This window comes from Crocuta crocuta, unplaced genomic scaffold (assembly GCF_008692635.1).
Source record: "Crocuta crocuta isolate KB4526 unplaced genomic scaffold, BGI_CrCroc_1.0 scaffold11, whole genome shotgun sequence".
In the NCBI taxonomy this organism is placed as follows: Eukaryota; Metazoa; Chordata; class Mammalia; order Carnivora; family Hyaenidae; genus Crocuta; species Crocuta crocuta.
In genome coordinates, this window is record NW_027528624.1 from 7643274 (window position 1) to 7659952 (window position 16679).

Here is a 16679-nt window from a genome sequence, read left to right on the forward strand (position 1 = left end):
TTGATCTTATTAAATTTCTAAAATCAGATTTCATTGAATAAAACAATAAATTGGTGCCACTAGGAGTAAGAATACTTTTGTTAGTCAAGGACATGGACGTGCCCTTCCGTTTTATACATTGTCTTCATGAGCATAGGTATTAGCCTAGGATTTTGGTACCTGATCTAGCTATGGCTTCTAAACTATGAGAGCCATGAAAAATTTCACATTATGTCATGTTTCTGAGAATATTTGGTCAGTGAGAAAATGTACAGAAATTAAAGCTGTGGATCCACATATAGCTCCCATAAGGGTAAGATTGACCTGATACATAGGAAGAGAAATGGTAGGTATCATTCATTTAAAGTTTTTTAATGTTCACTGATTATTTTAAGAGAGAGAGAGAGAGAAAGCATAAGTGAGGGAGGAGCAGAGAGAAGGAGACACAGAATATGAAGCAGGATCTGGGTTCTGAGCTGTCAGCACAGACCCCAATCTGCGGCTCAAACCCACAGACTGCAGACCGCAGGGTCATGACCTGAGCTGAAGTTGGATGGCAAAAACTGACTGTGCTACCCAGGTGCCCCAGTAGGTATTATTCATTTAAACAAACTTTATAATACACTTTCTCCATAATTTTATTTTCTTAGGACCTAACCCTAACCCTAACCCTAACCCTTCCAGATTTACTAATAGTTATAGTAGCTAATGTTTTCCTCACCACTTTGACCTGGTCTAAATATACTTTGGGGGACAAAAGACATATATTTCTTTGTTTTACAGTGATAGTAAATCTACTACTCAAGAATCTTAGACAACTAAAATTGCTGAAAATGTACTTAATAGACTGTATGGTTACATAGGAGTTATTATTTTTGCCTACTGTAATACAAATGCAACTTCAAGTATATTATTTGTTTTTAACACAGAGCTTGTTCTAAAGATCCAATATTTGGATGATTTTTCTTGAAAATAAACCTTCAAATATGTATGTAAGTATGTGCCCTGATAGCCCAGAAGTAGAGCCTAAGGCGAGAATTCTCGTGCAAGTAATTTGTGAAGGGAGAGCTTTCAGGTGTCACCTGCAAGGAAATAAATGCAGCAGGAGAGAGAAGGAGGAAAACTAACCAAAAATGTGGCTTCAAGGGAAGTCTCACCTCAGCCTGATCCCATGAGGAATTTGCACCAAAAGTGCAACTTGAGACAAAGGAATGAAGCTTTTGTGCATGAGACCTCTTTATGTGCCTTGCCACAGTCACCATGGCCACTGGCCAGGCTGTTCCGGGTGGGGGCCACGGCTCCCAGGCCCCTCTGAGCAAGACCACTACCACTCCGATTTCCCAAGAGCCGCTCTCGGGAGAAGGTTGCAGACAGGAGCCATCTGCCAACACAGGGTCCCTGGGGATCTGCACGGAGCACTAAAAGCCTACCGCAAGCAAAGGTGGGGCCTCCATGACTGGTTGATGGAGTCCAGACGCTGGAGGGGAGATGCAGGCAGACTGAGGGTCAAGGACGTACTTTCAGAGGCAGGAGTGAGTGTGGAATGTTGGAGGAACGCTGAGAATGAGGCATTGTCAGGGGGTGGTGGGGCCGGGGCAGTTACCAGAGAGCAGCTCAGGGAGACGGACGAGGAGCAGGGCACCAAAGCTTTGTGGGCCAAGGGAGGAGTTTAAGCATCGGTTTAAGCATCATGCAAAGCCAGTGGAGGGAGGGCATGGCGAGATGTGATGAGGAGCCACAGAAGGCCAGAGTGGCTGGCGAGAGGGAACCAAGCAGGAAAGTTGAGATGGTAGGACACAAGGTCAGAGAGTGGGAGTTTAGAGCGTGCAGGGCTTCACAGGCCTCTGGAAGGCCTTGCCGTGCTGTGGCTTTGGCTTTGGCCTTGGCATTTTCCCTGGGATGAGATGGGCCACCGAAGGATGGTGAGGCAATAGGGATCCAGAGAAAAGATCACCATGGATGTTGTGTCCAAAACAGACCAGAGGGCTGTGTGATCAGAAAATGGGGAGACCTTGCAGTGCTTGGGCAAACATGTGATGGCGACTTAGATGCGGCAGCTGCATGGAGTTGTGGAGAGCTGAGCATACTCTGGGTAGATGCTCTGGCTGACGGCATTTGCTGCTGGCTTGGATGTGCAGGGCTGGGGACGCGGGTAAGGAAATACGGGAATGAAGTCCTCTGTGGCTTCCCTTCTGGTGGCTCATCTCCACAGGTGAGATACAGCCTCCCTATGTGGTTGATGGCCTTTGCTCTCGCTGCTCCTCTGAGGCTTAGACTTCTCTCCCACACGCTGTCCCTAGAAAGTCGAATTCCTGTACTTAACCCAAGAGGAACCATTTAGCTCCCTGCTTTGACTTATCCCTGGTTCTGCCTCGGCATCAAAGACTCATCCTTTGTTTGCCCTGCTAAACTAAGCCAGTTACAGCCCCTTCTTACCCACTAGCAATACAGATGAGTTGGTAGAATCTTTTTTTTTTAATTATTTTTCTCTTCAGTACAATTAATTTTAAATACGAAGAAACAGGATCGAGATTTATTTCTCCCCCAATTTGAAGTACTCTATTACCTGTAGAAATATGGTATGTTTTGGTTTTGAAAATTTGGCACCCCACCCCACTATTAGTGCTAAGCACTGTATGAGTTACATAACTCATAATAGAACAGTTGCATGTATTAGATGTCAAATTCCGGATTTAGTAAGTGGTGAAATGGACTCACGAGGGTTAAGTAAATTGTCTAAGATAAAAAGCTCAGTAAGGGAAATTTCAAAAGCCTATCTGACTGATTCTAAAATCATCTGCTTTGAGAGGCCTTTAAAAGATACAAGGACACAGATCTAGTAAGAAGCTCTGCGTGGGCAGGGAACTCTGCTGTCTTTTTTATTGCTACATTAACTGGCATTAGTAAGTTCTTAATAAATAATTGTTGAATTAATGAATGAATCAGTTTATAAGGCATTATCAATGAGATCCTGGAACTTTGGAGGAAGAGAAGCTAATTCTGACTGGAAACTTCCTAATAGATGTGGTATCCTAAGGGGACTTTAACACTGAGAAGGATTTCAACAAGTTAACAATGGGGAATCAGTTTTACCCATAGCCAAGAAAACGCTGAAAAAAAGCCAAGGCATTATGTAAGGGCATAGTTCCTCTTCTGTGGAAACACCAAAAATTGAAAGTAGAAAGCTCATTCTTGGAGGATCACTTAGGACCTTGATCTTATGGTACTTGATTCATTCTCTTTCCACATCAGAGAACCTTCTGAGGGGATGTTAAGGAGTAGGAATCATGAGGGCCTTGGGATTCCTTCTCTTTATATTATTCATGAGTTTTAACTTAAAAGATCATAAGCGTATGAGTGTTTTTTAAAGACTTCTAAAAACTATACTTTCTTTTTGCCATAACTGAGCTTAACATGGTAGAGATACCTACTTCAGACTATGTGTTCTTTTCATCATGGATACTAATTTACATTATGTGAATAAGTTACTATTCGTATCTTGTTGCATGCTAAAGATATCAGATTTCAAAATCAATTTTACCTATACAGCAATGAGTAATCAATTTACGAGGCAGATTCGTTTTACATTTTTCAAACACAACCTTTGCTTTTCATTCTGATGGGAACTCTACTCATTTGAGTATAAGATTATTTTACAGCAAAGTGTAACCTTGATTTACATCCTGATGTTAAGTATTTATACTAGTTTATCCTGTGTGTGCACTATTTTATCTTTATAATTACACTAAATGGGCCAGGTTTGCTTTCTAATGACATTTAGGAATACACTTCACACAATATTCACTAAAATGCATGTGGGTTCTGATTTCAGGAAACCACTTAATGATCCCGACAGGTTCTCTGTTTTTCTAAATTTTAGGACTTGTCTCACACAAATCAGCAGTATCCAGGCCTTCAAATTTACAAGATCCATTCAAACTTTAAATGCCCTTGATTAATAAAAATACATGTGACAGCAAAGTAGAACTCTGCTTTTAAGCTGTTAGAGAGAACATAAAATGATTATGGCTCGCAGTAAATGTTATTATGGTCCCAAGATGTTTCCTGAGGGATTCAGCAGTCTCCCACACTTTCCTTAAGACTGACCCTCTCTCCTTGAGAAGTAGCCAAGAGAGAGAGCTGTGGAGGCAAGCCCACGGTCGGATCACCTGCCATGGCGCTGACAAGCCTCTGATAGAAAACCTAATTTACAGTTTAAGAAGCACATCCATTATCCTTCCGATTTTAAAATAGAACATACATCAGCAAAATGATAAAAGAAAAGTGCTTAAGAATTATGAAAGTCAAGGACTATTTCATATCATAAAGTCACAACCCTTTTTGAATATTACTTTAAATTATAGCCAAGTCTAATGATATTCGTGTGTTCTGTTCTCTGAAAATTAGTATCACAGTATTCCAACCACTGAAAATCTAATAATCACAGATTAACTATCGACTTCCTTTCACATTTAGGTAGATGATGTTGCCGGTATTTAGATACCTTTTTATGAAACAGATGTGCACCGGGACACTGTTAGGAACACTTAAATAATGAATATTTTTCTGTTTACTTACATGAAAAGTACACCGTTGTTTTATTTCTAGTCAAATGTCAGTTGGTAATTTTTACTACTTTCTTTCTCATTCCTTACTCTTGTCTCCAGTTATTCTCAAATAATGAATGATAGGTGAAAATATCCTGGTATTTTCTGAAAACTCTACCGCCCTCCTGACATCCAAATAAACTCTTTTAAAGTGTTCACACAGAAACTTTGGATTTTCTTTTAAAAAGGGGTGTTCTGTATTACTGTGATCATAAATTCCATGACAGTAATTGTGTTATAATAATTGGTGGTGTGGATTAGATCATTTGAATTTTTCTAACATTCTCTTACTATGTGCTTATACTGGAAGCGATCCATAAACATATTTTTATAATAGGCTAATTTATTAGAATGAGATTTGAGATTTGACACTTTGGAAGCAGAAATGTTGAAGAATTTGCTTTGTAGTCTATTCTAGTGAAATTCAGAGTTATCATTAAGTTACCCATTCCAGATTTAGAGAGAGAAGACGGAAACAGGCAGTAATTTATTCTGCCTCTTACCAATGTTTTCTATATTAACTATTTACTGGCTGTAAGATGAACTGTTTGCCCTAGCTCTTGTACATTTTAGTAGATGATGCTTAGCTTATCTCCTTCCTAATTTTACTTTAAATATGCATTAATAAAATTAATATACAAATAAGAACAAATATTAAAATATTGTTAGACTCAAAAATCCACGCTTTTATATTATGTTCACATATCTTCTACTTTCTTTCTATCCAACTACCTACCTTCCTTCCTACCTACCTACCTCTACCGACCTAAATATTAGATCTGTTTGTCCCTGCAAGGTGAGGTACCTTTTAAATTAGGCTACTGGCTTTTTACCTCTCTGCTTATCTCATAATAAATTTTAGGCACATCTTCGGAGGTCCCGAATATTTCCAGTATTTCTCTACTCCTAATCCTCCTTGTAATCTCTTCCCCCAGCCCCAGGACCATCTAATTTCAGGATCCTTTTGCCTAGGACTCTCTCAAGAGTGAGATGACCCCCTCCATAAATGCCTGGCCTGTTCCCTGGGGAAAAATGGAACAGGGAGAGTTCACACTGTCTCCAGGTCACTCTCATGTTTATTCCACTGCAGTAAGTAATTAATCATCTGGTCGATCATCTGAGAGCTCATCTCTGTCTCTCTCGTAAATCATCAGAGTTCCTGATACATATGTAATATATATATTATATATACATACCAACACATTACTATTCTTTATATCTATATTCATGAGAGAGATTGGCCTATTATTTTCCTTCCTATTCCAACTCTTTGGTCTGATTCTGGTTTCTAAGTCAGAATGACTTCATAGAATTAGTTGGGGTGTATTCCAGGTTTTTCCTTTCCAGAAGAGTCTGTGTAATATTAGAATAATGTTTTTCACAAAATTTTGTAGAACATTTCAGGAACATTATTGGGATGGCTCCTTAAAATATAATTAATATGTAACTTATTTAATACTTTCAATGCTGAGGGAGTATTTAATCTTGATATTTCTTCTTGAATCTGTTTTCTAAGTTATATTTTCTAGAAATTTTCTATTTATCTGAGTTTTCAAATTTATTGGCATAAATTGTTTATAATATATTCATATTTTTAATCCCTGATCTATGATTATAAAGACCCTTTCATTTATGTTATTGTTTATTGTGCCCTCTGTTTTTATTCAGCAATCTCAAAAGATCAGTTGCTTTTATTAACCATCTTTTTGTTAATAACAAATATTTGAATTTATAGGACCAATTTTTTTTTTTTTACAAANTTCGCTCTCATGAGAACAGCATATAAGCTGGGTTTTATCTATCTCACCCACTCTGAGAGTTTGGGGAGAATTTAACCTTTTTTTTTTTTTTTTTTTTTTTTTTTTTTTGTGTTTTTTTTTCTTTTTTTTTNATTTGCCTTAATAAAATCTAAAATTAAGTTATTTCCGCTTCTCGCTTCAAGATTGTAGTTATGTTAGAATACTTCCATGTGATCACCACTCTCAGACTCATATTCTGGTTTTCTCCAGCATTTTGGTTTTTCTAACCCCACAAATCAGACATTATTTCTATTATTTTAAATAGGTTGTTAGATATGCATGTATGGTTAGTATCATACTTGCTCACCATTCCTTTAGGATCGCAGACCATTCTCTTGAAATCATATTTCTTCTCAANCATTATATGACCACATATTACTTATTATCATTTTAATTGATTATTTTGTCTCTTATTCTGTAGGTTATTTTTCTTTTTGGAGGATTTATACAGACTCTTTGTATTCTTCGCATTATTACCCTTGAGTTTTTGCCATTTATATTTGCCTTAATAAAATCTAAAATTAAGTTATTTCCGCTTCTCGCTTCAAGATTGTAGTTATGTTAGAATACTTCCATGTGATCACCACTCTCAGACTCATATTCTGGTTTTCTCCAGCATTTTGGTTTTTCTAACCCCACAAATCAGACATTATTTCTATTATTTTAAATAGGTTGTTAGATATGCATGTATGGTTAGTATCATACTTGCTCACCATTCCTTTAGGATCGCAGACCATTCTCTTGAAATCATATTTCTTCTCAAAGAACGTACTTCACAGCCTCCTTTAATGAAAGCCTCTAGGTAGATTCTTTACGTTCAGGTAAATGTTTTACTCTCATTTCTGAAAGAGTTTTCAGGGAATGTAATAACAGAATAGTAGTGATCATCTCTCAGTACTTCAAAGGCATTACTCAATGTTCCTTTCATTTCTGTTGTTGAGAAGTCTATTGTTACTCTAATTATTGTTCATTTTTCAGTTATCTGCCTTTTTTTCTCTGGATATTTTTATAATTTTTTCAGAGTGTTTTCAGTCAAATAGTTTTGCTTGGAGATTGAGGTATAGATTCCTTGTCATGTATTGTGCTCAGGACACCCTGGAAACAGTTTCTTAAATCTGGATTTGGAAAATCACAATTGTTTTCAACTATTATGTCTCCTACAGTCTTATGGGATAAATATCTGTTTTACTTTCTAATTCTCTGCTCCATCTCTCCTAATTTTTAAAATATTTCAGCCTCACGTCTCAGCCATATTTTCTGTATCAGTGATTATCTTTTCATCCTAGAAAGATTAGATTGAGAGAAAAAATATGACCAAAGATTTTATGGGGTTTTTTTTTTCACTAAATTCCAAAATATCAATATAGAGTGGTTTTTGTCTCTCTAAAATGACTTTGTACTTCTTTATTTTCTTAAAGCAGTGAGATTTTCTAACTATAACTGCCTACATTTGATTGGTATTGCTCACTGTAGGTCAAATTCACAGGAGGATTTTTAATTCAGAAGTGAACTTCAACGTTGATTTCTGTGGGAAGCCTATCTTGACTACCTTTCCTGGCTGTTCTATATCTCCTCTGTCTTTTCTTATAGCATTCTGTACTTGATCAACAGGGGTTGATTTCAAGGTGATTTCTTACTGCTCCATGTCCTAACTTATCTTGGCTACCACAGTTAAGCTGAGGACAAACATTATTATTGCTATTTTACAAGCAAGGAAACATTGTTAGGCTAAATTAAGTGTCTTACCAAAGTCTAGATATTCTTAAGCATAGTTATCTGCTCTTTAAACCTTACTTTACAGTTTTTGTGCCTCCTCTGTGAGGAAAGTGGTTTCTGCTCCAAAGGAGATGCCATAATGACGGAGAGTCTATTGACAAGGTGCTTGTAGGAAGAGAGAGCCTATGTAAGTAAATGTTGGTGTAACATATCTAAGTGTTGATGGATTGCAAATTGTGATCTTCACTTTAGCTCTGAATGTCTGGGTTTTACCTAGAGTTATTTGGTAAAGTAGACCTATATGAATCCAAACATTGTTTTAGTCCATTCAGGCTGCTGTAACAAAATACCACAGACCGAGTGACTTCTAAAAAACAGGAATTCATTAATCACAATTCTAGAGGCTGCTATAATAAAATACTGTTGACTGGGTGACTGAAGCAACAGAAACTTATTTCTCACACTTCGGGAGGCTGAGAAATCCAAGATCTGGTTGTGTTCTGGTCAGAACCCTTGTCCTGGCTTACAGATGGCCAACTTCTTGTTGTGTCCTCATATGGTGTTGCCTTAATCACCTACCAGAACCCTCATGTCCAAATACTATCATGTTGGGGATTAGGGCTTTGACATATAAATTTGGGAAAACACAAGTATTCAGTCCATATCATAGACTTTTTTGTTTACTTTTTTCCCAACTTCCTTGTAGTTTGCTATTATTATAAACACAATCCGACTATATTTCCTTTAAAGTTTATACACCTAAAATTTATCTGATTAGTTAGTTGGAATTAATTGCCTTTATACAACTTGAGAACTTTGCTTTATTTGTTTCCTTTATTATCAGATACATCACAATACAATCTTTTTACTGTATATGAACATCTCTCCTACTAGGGTACAGTTCCTTGGGGATAAGAGGCGTCCCCTATCTGTCTTTGTTTGGCTGGTTGTCAGCATATGTCCTGGGCATGTAGCAGGGGCTCAGGATTTACCTACCTATAATCAAGAGTTAATGTTTGACTTCTGTTCACCTATTACCAATGAGCAAACCATTTTAGGACTCTGACAAAGAGAATTTGTAAATGTAGAGATATATGCTTATCTAATTTAATTTTGATCAATTTTATATAATTTACCATATAGACANTATTATTTATGTACAAATCACATATGATTTTCAAAAGACTTAATGCACTTGATAGCTATGTACTTGAGAATTAAAATTAATTTCATAATTTATCTAAAATGCCTACAACAGAGAATAGAAGAGATTTAACCATAAAAGGCAAGAGTTTGTATAATGCATATACTTTTCAAATTATATGTACAGCAAATGTTGATATATTAAATAATGTTTTTCAGTGTCTGTTATATCAGTGATATTTTATTCTCCCTACATTTTAGAATTATTTTAAATCAGATTTATGCATTAGCTTTGTCTTCCTTGCTTATTAAACTTTCTATGATGTAGTTAATTTGTCTAACCTAATACATATTATCATATATTGTAACATTGAAAAGGTGCTTAGGAATAATTTGGTCTAATCACAACTTTATTTTTAAATATGAGGAAACAGGTGTGGAGAAATTATAAGACTTGTATAAAATTACTACAAGTTTGTCCTGTGATCAAGAATGGATCTAGGCTTTTTTGAGCCTTGAAGCTTATATAGTTTGGAAAGCCCTTTTTGAGTAAAGGAATAACCAGTCAGAGAAGAAATTTAATGCTGACTTAAAATGAGAAAATAAATTAAGAAGATGGCAAAAACAAGTATAATAAAATCCAGAAATTAACATTTTTTGTATTAAACTATCTCACAGACTCCACCATACTTTTCTCTCTCTGTTTGGTATGTATTCCTTGATCTTCTTTTCACGACAGTGATTGCATAATGTCATCTTCTATAGAAAACAAAGGTAAACAGACTCTCCTATAGCATAGTTCATAAAAACTTGGTTTTTACTTGGAGATTTAGAGAAGTCTCTTTCAGCTTCAAAATTCCTTGATGCTATTGCCACATCTCTTACTTGCCCTCCATCTGCATGTTCTTCCTCTGGCTGTGGGAGCCCGTGGGGAACTTCTTTTTATGTCCTTTAGCAAGGGATCTCCCCAGTGTACTCAAGGCTCAAGAGAACATACAGATATAGAGAAGCAGGCTGATTCTGGGGCCACGAGGGCCACTAGGGACCTAGTACTAACTGCACACCGGCTTGCCTTAGCCCCGGGGTCAGAGTGTAGAGGTAACTTGGCTCCAGCCCCACAGGTGACTACATTTCCAGAAAGAGCCCATACAAGTGAGGGGCCCCACAGCCTAAGCTTCATTAATTCTATTGTGTATCTGCCTCTGCCTGTGGCAAATCCTTTGCAATAATCGGAAAATTGTTTTCCTTTTTACTAAAAATTTAGAACATTCTAATTGACCTGCTAAGTAGTAAGGTAAAAATCGATGATGGTAAATATTAGGTTAAGGAGGAGTTTTGTGTTTAACCTGTGTGTCCTTGGGCCTCATCTCCCCAAGGTTGTGCAGAGTTAACATTAAATCAATCAAAAAGTATTTCTCTGGTTCATCGTTCTGTTGCACATTTGAGCAAACCCTGATCCCTCTTTAAGAATCTCTTCTATGAGCAAGCTCTAGATAAAATTGGCAAAGTAAACCTCTATGGGTCCTTGGATTTAGGATTTGGTGCATGTGTTTTACAAGGATATATTTTTTACTTTTATTTGAGAGGTTGACCTAAAGTTTAATCTTAGCATATTCTGGAGCGTCTTGTGGATGACTGTCTTAGAACTGAATCCTACCACAGGGTTCAAGCACATTATTTGAATCATCACATTCCCTGTGCTTGCCTTGAGCTAGTGGAAAGATAAGGAGGTTTCTTCCCTCCTTCCTTTCCTTCTACCACACATACATATTAGTGTTTCTTTCGGACCAAACACATTTAGGGCTATACACATATAGTTGTGAATCAAGCAGCCATTGTGCCAGGCTGCACCAAGCTCACAATGTCAATATGTAAAATAGGTAATTAACTACAAGAGCATGGGGTCAGTTTTCTGTATAAATGAGGGTTTTTCAATAGTTTTAGGAGAGAAAGCGGGTGTGAGAACTGAGTTGTCACACAGTACATGAGACAGGGCTGTGCTAAATCTTAGGAAAAAGCAAGTCAACACTGTATTCCAAGTCTGAGTTCTCATTCACCTTCAGTGCAACAACTTCTGTCTCACTAAAATAATGTCATGGGATGGAAAGGGGGATTTGTACTTTTTCTTGCTTAAATACATGATCCTGTACCTGCTTTGATTTTATGGTTGAGTAAGTGTTATCAGCCTAAAGAGCATCTACCTGGTGTTCATATGCTATATTTATTTTTTCTTATTTAGCAGACACTCACAAAGCACTTATACCTATCAGGCACTATATTAGGTGTTTTGCAAATATCAACTCACTTTATTTGCACATATTTTAGGCACATTGTGGATAAAAAGAATTCAGTACAACCTTGGAGGTCCAGCAGAATAAATGTTTTGCTTTCATGGAGTCACTCAAACTGGAAATACCCTTTTGAGGATGAAGTATGGTGAAAAGATAGAGAGAGATCAGAGGAAGTCTAAAGAGCAAATATTCTTTTTTTTATTTTATTTTTTTATTTTTTTTTTAATTTCTGAGAGAGAGACAGACAGCATGAACAGGGGAGGGTCAGAGAGAGAGGGAGACACAGAATCTGAAACAGGCTCCTGGCTCTGAGCTGGCTGTGAGCAGAGCCCGACCGTGGGGCTCGAATCCACGAACCATGAGATCATGACCTGAGCCAAAGTCGGACGCTTAACCGACTGAGCCACCCAGGCGCCCCTAAGGAACAAATTTTCTGTGCTTTGACTCTCCCCCAACAAAAAGCATTTTGTTGTCTTTGTTTCTGAAATAAGAGACTATCTGTTGATTTATTCTCAGGAAGCTTTATGTTTTCTAAAGCAAATGGACACATGGAACAGGGTGCTCTAAGCTTGTTTCAAGCCTGGACCTGCCTCAACACAGAGGGAACCTGGCTTGGGCCGGCCTCTGAGGCTCTGACATGGCATGTTTTTTAAAAAAAGAGAAGTATGGGGCATCTGGGTGGCTCAGCCGGTTAAGCGTCTGACTTCGGCTCAGGTCACGATCTCACAGTTCGTGAGTTCAAGCCCCGCGTCGGGCTCTGTGCTGACTGCCAGCTCAGAGCCTGGAGCCTGTTTCAGAGTCTGTGACTCCCTCTCTCTCTGACCCTCCCCTGCTCACGCTATCTCTCTCTCTCTCAGAAATAAATAAAACATTTAAATTTTAAAAATTTTTTAAAAATTTAAAAAAATAAAAAAGGAGAAGCATTCTACTTCTTGAAAAGCATGGCCTTATTGACAGTGCTGAGTTGATCTGGTTACAAAGGATTCTACTGAAAGTATAGTAGTCATTCTCATTACAATATTGTGTGCCTGTCACACTTCAGGAAGCCAAGTATATATAGAGAGGGAGAGAGAGAGAGAGAGAATGGAGAGAGAGACAGAGAGAGAGAACATTCACTGTGTGTCTTCTTTGGACTACCTGTTACCCCCTCCTCTTTCCCTGGCTTGTTATCAGCCTATTTCAAGCATTGTAACAGCTTCATCCAGAATTCAAAATTGTAAACCAGCTGAAAGAATGCCACAATACATAATTTGGAGGCCAAGGAAAAGATAAAGAATCATGAGCCAGATCCACCCTTTTCTCTTAAAATAAGTATCAAGAGTATTTATCTTCACATGCTATAACTCAATAATCAATAACAATATGATTTAAAAACAGTGTGTAGTCCATTTTTAGTCAAGAAGGAACTACAGGAACTGAATTTTTCCTCCTATTTGAAACAATCCAGACAAAATATATAAGCGATAACACTCAAAGCCCACTGGGCATCCGGAAGGGCAGTGACCCCTGAGAGATGAGAAACAAATGAGGAGAGCTGTACAATTGCCGCAGCTTACTTCCTAGAGAAAGGTTCTAGGAGGCTTGCTATAAACTGACTTGTGTCTTTCTGTAACCATGTGTTGAAGTCCTAACACCTAATGCTGAGACATAAAGCCTTTAGGAGATTAGGTTTAGATGAGTTGTGAAGGTAGGGCCCTCATGATGGGATTTGTGACCTTTTCGAAAGAGACACCAGAGACTTTGCTCTCTTTCTCTCTCTCTCTCTGCTATGTGAAGGTGCAACAAGAAGGTGACTGTCTACAAGCCAGGAAGAGTGATCTCATCAGAACTTGAACACGTTGCACTCTGATCTCAGACTTTCAACCTCCAGAACAGTGAGAAATTTCTATTGTTTAAGCCATCCAGTCTATGGCATTTTGTTATGGCACCTCAAGGTGACTAATACAGGGTAGGAGCCTAGGCAAAGCTTAGCTGTCACGTCAAGTTCAAGAGACGGAGATGGAAACTCAAGATAGTCAAATCAGCTAGAGTTCACAAGACAGGGTCTGAGAGAGGAAAGAGATGCATAGGGAGGACTCCTGAGATCTGTAGATGTCCCCTTCAAGTGGTTTGCTGAGTATAGTTTAGTGCATTCTTGAAGAAACTGGTAGAAGCTTTGAAAGGACTGCCTGGAAGGATAAGATGAAATGTGGCCAAGGTTCACCAAGCGGGAAAACAGTTCCTGGTCCCAGTAGACAGAGCAGGAAAGCTTAACTAGTCAAGGGGCATTGGTTAGAGTACTGAGAGGGTCCTCCTACATTTAAATGAACCCTAGAAAAAATGATGACTATGGGACCACCTAACAAATCTTAAAGGTATCAAAGTGATCCCAAATATCTCAAATAAATTAACCATGTCAAGACAAATCTTAAGAATACTTATGGAATTTTCTGTATCCAAAATTCTCAGCATCTAAAAAGTTAATATCCAAAATGTCTAGCAACCAATAAAAAATTACCAGACATGCAAAGAAGCAGAAAAATACAGCACATATAAGAAGAAAAATCAATCTGTCAAAACTGACCTGTAAATTACATAGAAGATAGAAGTAGGACATTAAAATAGTTCTTATGACTATATTCCATATATTTGAGGAGATAGAGGAAATATCTTACATGTTAGTAGAGACCCTGAAGATATAAAAAGATCCATACCCAACATTTATAGATGGAAGCTATAATGTATGAGTTGAAAAATACACTGGATGAGATTAAAGGCAGATTAGACATTACAGGAAAACTGATTACTGAATTTGAAGATGGGAATCAATAGAAACTAACTGTAATGAAACATGAGAGATGAAAGAATTAAGAAAAAAGTGAAAAGACAATTAATGAGCTGTGAAATAGCTAGAAGTGGTCTAATGTATATGTAATTGAAGTTGGTGAAAGGGAGAGACAAAATAATCAGAGAATGGTTGAAAATTTTCGAAAGTTGGTTAAAACTATAAACCCACAGATCTAAGAAGTTCAGTAAAAGTCAAGCACAAGAAACATGAAGAGAACTTCACCAAGCTTAACACAAGTAATAGGAAAAATTTAAGAAGTTATAGGGGGGGAAATGGCACATTATGGACAGAGGAAAGAAGATGTTTCATGTGAAAAAAAAATCCAGCCTACAAAACAGTGGAGTAACATCTTTAAACAAACAAACAAACAAAGTCAACTTGTAATTCTTTACCCTGAGAAAATAATTTCAAAAATGAAAGTGAAATGCAGACATATGTAAGTTGAAAATTTTTTCATCAGCATTCACTACAAGAAATCCTTCAAACAGAAGGAAAATCAAACTAGAGAAAAACTGTATCTATGCAGAGGAATGGAGAAAACAGAAACAGAAGCTATAAGAGTAAATATACTTTATTTCTCTAATTATTTTAGATACTGTCTAATACTTTTACTATTTAAATCTTTACAGTCTATTTATTTAAGAAGTAACAATGTGGTTTAGGACTTGTAACATAAGTAGAAATAAAATCTGTGACTACAACAGCATAAAGGCCCAAAGAAGAGTGAAGGAAATACATGCTGGAAAGGTTTTATATACTATACATGATGTGTAGCATGTTATCACTTGAAAGTAGACAGGGATGAATTTCAAATATTTAGTTTAAACCCATAGAGAGACCACTAAAATAATAATAATAATACCTAAGAAGCCAAAAAGAGGATGTAAAACACAATAATTAAAAATTTTCAAGAATCCAAAGGCATTAATACATTTCCAGAAAATGAAAAGGAACAAAAATGAAACAGAAAAATAATAGTCATATGTGTATTTAAACCCATCAATATCAATAATCATATTAAATGCAAATGGCTTAAAAACCCCAATGAAAAGGCAATAATTGTCAGATTGGATTTAAAATCAAGCCCCAACTCTGTCCTGGCTACAAGAAACACACCACAAATATAAAGACACACATAGAGTATGGTTTAAAAATATGGTAAAAGATATAGCATGCTAACACTAGTGAAAATAAAGCTGCAGTGACTAATATCAAACAAAATAAATATCAGAGCAGAGAATAATACCAGGAATTAAAAAGGTCATTAATTCATCAAGAAGGCAAGACAATCTTAAAAATTAAGCAAAAACTGAGAATTGTATGGAGAAATGCACAAATCCACAGTGATAGAGATTTCACTATCTCTTTCTCAGTAATGAATATTAGACAGAAAATTAATAGTAACAAAGGTGACTCAAACAGTGCTGACAATCAACTTGACCTAACTGACATTTATAAAGTATTCCACAAAACAGCACTAGAATACACATTCTTTTTGAGGGAATGCGCAGTACTTACCAAGATAGGCTGTATTCTGGGTCAAATTAATTGCTCATCAGCAGATGAATGATAAACAAAAAGGGTGCAAAAAACCAGTAACATTAGGAGTGGAAAAGGTGATAAGCTAAAATAAAATATAAATAAAGAAATGAAAAAAGAGCAAAAAGGTCCAGTTATCATAACACACATTCACTATTGTAAAAGATTTGAAATATGTGTTAATTCAAACAATGTTTTCTGAATTGTGTTACCTCTAAGTGAGGTATAAATAATGCCATTTTTAGAGAGCAGAATTTAAGCAATACAAGTCAGCTAGCTATTACTCAGAGAATTTAAATTTCAAACTTTTTCTTTGTAAAACATAACACTTTCTCTAAAAGTCAGTTTTCCAATACCATATGCTTTAACAAGGTTAAAGTACAAGATTATCTTAGTAATAGTTTAATTGGCACTGTGTGCACATTTGTGCTTTACTTATATTATTTGGCTGTACAATTTTGCTAAATTGCCTAATTAATGGAGATTTCAGGTAAAAAAATGTGTTTTGGAAAAATGGGCCATATCAATTTAATTCAAAGTTTTTTATTCCATAGTTTTATCCCAAAGTTTGTATAAAGCCAGAAATAATTTTTGTCACAAATGCTTTTATGGAAGAAAACTTTTAAGAAAAAATATTCTAAAAATTAATTTAAATGGAAATACTGAGAGCTTTTAAATATTTTATCTAATTTAATTCTTACAAGTTTGTGAGATAGGCATTATTATCTCAGTCAGTTTTACAGTTGAGTAAGCCCAAGCTCATATGGTTTAATAACCC

The 16679-nt window shown here is 36.6% G+C and overlaps 1 protein-coding gene across 4 annotated transcripts in view; it reads left to right on the plus strand.

The window, feature by feature from the left end:
- The window catches only part of PACRG (parkin coregulated), a 489876-nt gene that overhangs the window by 24346 nt on the left and 448851 nt on the right, over positions 1-16679 (plus strand). The gene's annotated exons all lie outside the window — the stretch shown is intronic.